The sequence below is a fragment of the Peromyscus leucopus genome, chromosome 4 (assembly GCF_004664715.2).
Source record: "Peromyscus leucopus breed LL Stock chromosome 4, UCI_PerLeu_2.1, whole genome shotgun sequence".
NCBI classification, from domain to species: domain Eukaryota; kingdom Metazoa; phylum Chordata; class Mammalia; order Rodentia; family Cricetidae; genus Peromyscus; species Peromyscus leucopus.
In genome coordinates, this window is record NC_051066.1 from 107,341,755 (window position 1) to 107,348,050 (window position 6,296).

Below are 6,296 nucleotides of genomic sequence, written 5' to 3' on the forward strand. Positions count from 1 at the left end.
GTTCACAGTCTTCTGTAGCTCCAGTTCCAGGGGATCTGACACCCTCTTCTGGCCTCTGTGGGCACCAAGCACACCAGAGGAGTACATACATGCATGTACATAAAATACTCATATATAGAGAATAAAAAATAAATAAATAAAGCCCTTTCGAGGGCTGAGGATTGGCTTGGCTGACTAGGTGAGATGCACACAGCAGGTACCATTGACCGTTTCCTCTGGTTGTTGCTACTCAGGATCAGTGTGGGAACAAAGACAAGATGGGTGTGTGTGTGTGTAAAAAGGATGACCCCTAGCCAGGCGGCGGTGGCACACACCTTTAATCCCAGCACTTGGGAAGGCAGAGCCAGGCAGATCTCTGTGAGTTCGAGGCCAGCCTGGTCTACAGAGTGAGATCCAGGACAGGCACCAAAACTACATGGAGAAACCCTGTCTTGAAAAACCAAAAAAAAAAAAAAGGGGGGGGGAATGATCCTAAAACAGTTAACTGATGGAGCCAGCCTAAGGGTTTCCTCGCTTTTGTTCACCTGGACAAGCCCTGGGTTGATGGTATCAGGGAAGAGCTCAGCTTTGGTGTGCAAGTGATGGATATTCTGCTCCAACCTGAGCAGCACATAGGAGCAGAGTTTCAGAGAGAAAGAGTATGAAAAAAAGCAGCCTCGGTGGTCCAGGGGGAGCTCCCGGTACAAGGGCATGCGCAGGCAGGTGGCGCAGGGAGGTGGAGCCCAGAGATGCACAGACCAAGGCTGAGTCTTGTCTTCTTTTATTAGGATAACTGTAATCAGCTCAAATTCAGCCCACACCAATTCAAAAAAAAAAAAAAAAAAAAAAAAAGCACAATCCACCTATCTCTTAGTTCCTGCTAGCCCTTATCAGGAAGCCAGTAAAGAAAAATCCCCTGCCTGAGGCTGGTAGATTCCACTAAATAACCCTTCCTACATCCAGATGCAGGCAATGATAGATAGCCTGAGGTCTCAAGAGCTTCTAGCTCTCAAAAACAAATGGGACTGTCACTATGCCCAGCAGGTGTAAAGCCTGAACCTGGAGACTGGATAGATGTCTGGGAGAAGCAACATGGCTTACCAAGCCTGACGGCAATTCTAGATCCAGCTGAGCAGCTGGAGAATGGGATCCACTTTCCCGTCTGAGTCTGCAGTGGCCGATTCACGTGAGAGGACCGAGCAGACGCCATAGCAGCCTGCTCAGTCTTCACTCAGAGATCAGGCCTCAGTTTCAGTTTCCTGAGACTTGAACGAACAAGCAGTTGCTGGGAGGGCCATGAACAAAAGACAATTAATCACTGATGCCCCTGCCCACAGGGACAGGGAGATAGGACACACCAAGCCTGGGCCACTGAGCCAGCCCCCACAGTCAGTACATGCTAAGCCAGCCAGCCAGCCTCCACAGAAGCTCAAGGACAAAGCCTAAGACTTGTTGAGGCCTGGCCCCCCAAAAAGTAACCTCCAGCTAACCCTAGCCAATTAAAAGTTACTAACATGATTGCCACTCACATAAACCAATCCTGAGTCTGTTCCTACGTAGTCTGAAGATCCCAATACACCCACCCCCCATTTTACCCCCTATAAATACCCTGCCCCAGGTATTGCTACTCAGGGTTTCTCCTGCTCCGCTGATGCATCAGATGGATGAAGAGGCCTAGGCTAGCTCACAACAGTATAAAGACTCTTTGCTTTTGCGCCAGATTTGGTCTCTCGGTGGTCTTGGGGGGACTGAGAGTGGTGGCAGGGTGGCAGTGGGAAGAAGTGTTGGGGATGTGCACCAGCTGCAGGCAACCCTTAACTTGGAGGACCACCGCAGAGAGCAAGGTGGGAGTGTGTGGAGTGATGGAGGCCTCTACAATCCAAGAGAAAGAACATGGGGTGTGGCTCTCTGCCCCGTCTAGGCTGATAGGCTGGGTCAGGGATCCAGCCATCTGTTGCCTTCAAGCTCCTCCGTTTTTTGTAGTAGTAACTTATTTATTCTGTTCCTTTTCACCTCCTCTGCCTGTTACACTCACATGGAATGCCACACCTGAATCTATAGTGTACCCATCCCTGCCTTAAGTGCTGGGCTAATATAGAGCCTCATACAACCAACATGCAACTCATCGCCCCAGCATACTCAGACGCTAGTGCTCTGTCCTCGGGAGAGGGCCGGCCATAACCCAGCGTGTCTGGCCTGTCCCACCCCATCCCACCGCTAGTCTCGGAGCTGCCACCAATCCCTGTCTTCCCAGGGTTAAGAAATGCCTTCCCCGTCTGCCTCGGGGCCACTGAGTCCCTGCTAGGTGCTAGGCTCCCCTCTGCCCATGTCCCATGCTGCATCGGCTAGGCGTGCTTTGGGCTCCATGTGCAGGAACCCACGAAGTGGTTTTATCACATATGTGTCTGCAATCTTCAGGTGGCATGACTCCAGCACATCCAGGCCCCAGCTGCTTTCCACTGCTATCTGCAGCTAGGTCTCTCTGCTTTAGGGGTCACAGATGGCTGAGGGCTGCAAAAGGTCAGATAATGACACCGTAAGTCCCACTACCTGAACAAAACTACAGCTTAAAAGTTATTTATTTATTTATTTATTTATTTATTTATTTATTTATTTATTCTGGAGCTGAGGACCGAACCCAGGGCCTTGCACTTGCTAGGCAAGTGCTCTACTACTGAGCTAAATGCCCAACCCCAAAAGTTATTTATTTTTATGTGTATGAGTGTTTTGCCTGCATGCATGTCTGTGCACTTCATCCATGCAAAATTACAGTTTGTTTGAACCCTACCTCAGGTGGTGCTTTCAGTGCCTCAGTACTTGGGAGAAATTTTTCATGGGACTCTGGTCCTTGGGATAACACAGGAAGGTTATGGGAGTCTGAATCTAGGAAGCCTGGCTTCTTAGGCCAGTATCTGTGGACTATTTGCTACAACTTAGTCCATAGATATTGCCTCCTCTTGTACGTAGTCTACACAGATTGCTCCTGCAGGGTCAATGCTTGGATTCTTCCCATCTGTGAATCTGCTGCTCCTCTTTCTTTACTTTGTGTGTGTGTGTGTGTGTGTGTGTGTGTGTGTGTGTGTGTGTGTTTTGAGACAAAGTTTCTCTGTGTAACAGCTCTGGCTGTCCTGGAACTCACTCTGTAGACCAGGCTGTCCTTAAACTCACAGAGATCTGCCTACCCCTACCTCCTGAGTGCTGGAATTAAAGGCGTGCACCACCACCGCCCAGCCAGGCTTGTTGCTCCTCTTTCTTAACTCCTACCTGCTGTGGCTACTGCACTTGTCTGCATAAAACCTGCTAGAAATACCCAGAGGACTGTCCTCAGCTCATGAATGGATAGATAGCAGGTTTTACTCTTCCTCCTTCTGACCCCCAGTTTTAGACAGTGTCTTCAGTAGCTCCGGTTGGCCTCAGATTCATTATGTAGCAGAGGCTAGTCTTGAACTCATGATCTTCTTGCCTTTCCCTCCGAGTGCTGTAATTACAGGCATTCGAACCTGTTGTAGAACTCTCTCCTCCAAGTATAACAGCCACCATCTTCATTAGACTTGCAAGAGACTCCCAAGATCAGGCTTGTTGATTGTTGGCGTTCCCACAGGGAGTGGAGGAAGTCCTGAGTGAATGTGTGCTTTGACCAGAGCATGGCCTGTCAAGGACTCCAATTGACTCATGGGAAATTTGCAAAGCCCATATGGGCCAGGCCCAAGACTTTCTGAGGAGTCAGTGTCGACGTGTTTATGAATGATTGACCAGTGTGTGCAAAGACTGGCAACTCCGGCATCCTCCTCCTGGCTGTGTGCAGCCTGAGACTGTTCACCTACCGAGACTAGCCAGCCTCTCCCCCTGGGCTGTACCTAATAAATAGGCTGGAGGAACTCATTCTTTCCCCTAAGTTGGGCTCTGGCAGAATCTTTCTTTGTTTTGACGTCATGCTCTGTACAGAAATGGTACAGGTTTATTTGTGTCTCCTCAGGGAAGGCATTCCTGTGATGGCACCATATCAGACTCTCTGTCTCTTTTAGATCATGTCCGTCCTTCACCATCTTGGTCAAGTTCTCCTCTCTTCCTCTCTTCCCTCCATGCTGGCTGCTGTGGGAAGCAGAGCTCACGCTCCAAATACTTTCCATTCAGCACAGTGATGTGTGACTTAGTCATCTGCCAGAGGAGAGACTATGCCCAAATTCCTTTTTATATTATAAATCTGAACCAGGCTTAACTCAAATCTTGTATCTTCCTACTGCAGGGAAAGGATTCTATTACATTCTTAGCTTATTTATTTTTGAGAAAGATCTCCCTATGCACCCTTAACTGGTGACCTCTGCCTCTCCAGTGCTGGGATTCACTTTCTGGCTCTTTGTTCATTTTAAAACCAGAATTCAAGCTGAGCAGTGGTGGTGCACGCCTTTAATCCCAGCACTTGGGAGGCAGAAGCATGCAGATCTCTAAGTTTAGGCCAGCCAGGGCTACACACACACACACACACACACACACACACACACACACACACACACACGAGAAAGAGAGAGAGAGAGAGGACGACAACAAAGTAATTCAAAGTAAATGATTATTTTAGTGGATTTTCTAGATGGTAAAGTGCATGGCTAACATGAAGTAGACATTACTGGCTGCTTTTGACCATGCCAGTCGGCATGCGTGAATGTTTCCAGGGGGCCCAACAGGCCAAAATCAGAAGAGGTCAGCAGCCACAGGAAGAGGATCTCCCAGGGCACACCCACAACAGCCCTTAAGCAAAACTCTCAGGCGAGACCTCCACTGTTGCCTCCCCCCAGTGCTCACCAGGGAAGCCTGTGCTACCACATTCATCCGGGTCCTCCACTGTCCTCCAGGGTAATGGCTCAGTGCACTCTTCTCCACACACCCCTCACAAGGTCAATTCTCCAGTGCTTTTGAACTTGACATGGACTGCCTGAGTGGTGAACAGAGGCCAGGATATCAGGTTCCCAATGCCCCCAGCAGCCGCAGACCTCTGCCAATTCTTTGTTACAATCTGCTGGCAGACACGAGGCCTGGCCCAGAGTGATAGGGACTGGGCACCCAGAACTATTGCCAAGAATGAAGCCAATATCATTCCCTAGCTCTCTGATTGAGGCCCCACACTGCCTCTGGGCCCATCCTTTCATCTGCCCCTGTCATCAAGCCCCCACACCCTGGGCACTCACTACCTGTTCCCCTGCAAACTGTCTATTCTTGCGGCCTAACGGATTCAGAATGCAGTCCTTCATGGAGGTCTTTCTTCAGAACTCCTGCTTGGGCCACTCTGTTCCTTCATTCTGTCCTCAGACAGTATTCAAGTAACTACAATCCTGACCTTGGGGAGCGAAGATGGGAACCATGGCAGAGATGTACCCTGAGAGAGACAAGAGTTTTGGTCAGATTCATTTAGAAAGGGAAAGGGGATTCTACTCTGAGGGAACAGCCCTGGTGGGGTCTTTGAGGCACAGAACACTGGGGTATACTTAAGGAAGCCTAAGGAATGCCTTGCAAGAGGTAAAAGAATGTGGTATGCATCTTTGCCGCAAGCACCTCTTGGCCATGTTTCCAGACTGGATCTTCACCCTAATGCTGGAGCCTGGCACCACCTGGTTCAAATGTAAGTTTCAGGTCTCTTAAGTTTTAAGTACCTCTGATGGCCTCCCTGTGAGGAGTTAAGCAGCGACTACAAAAGGGAAAAATAGCCTTAAACAACTTGCCCCAGCTGTCACTATATGGGGTTTCACTGGGGCCTAACAAAGCTGATAGACCTGCCAGGGATACACGACTACGACCAAGTTAGGACTGGAATTGGAATCCTACGTCAAATCCAGGACCAGCCTTTAACCCACTGAAGGAACCAACGATAAAGAATCTTCACAACTGCCTACATATTCCAATCTCCTTTCAAAGTCATCCCATTCTGGGGTAAAGTCACATTCCTCACAGTCTGATGTGAGTTTCAGCAGGCAGGTCTCTGCTCCTGCCACCCGGTCATGACACCCCACGCAGCGTAGCTTGCGGGTAGCGGTGCCCGGGGAGCCTCCGTGGAAAGTTCCGCTCATGTCGCGGCGGCCTCAGCGCCCCCTGGCGGCCACCCTCGCGGTGGCCAGGCCGCAGCTAGTCAAGGGCTTTCCAGCGCCTCCAGAGAAGCTCGCCGGAGCCCCGAACCCTCCGGGCTGCTTTCGCAACCAAGGGGATCGGCGGGTCAGACGCCTGCGCGCCCTCGGGGAGGAGGGCGTCCCGCCGAGACCACAGACTCAGGGCTACGCCCGCACTACAACCCCCAGAGTGCAGCGCGCCGATGCCCGCGCGAGGCAGTG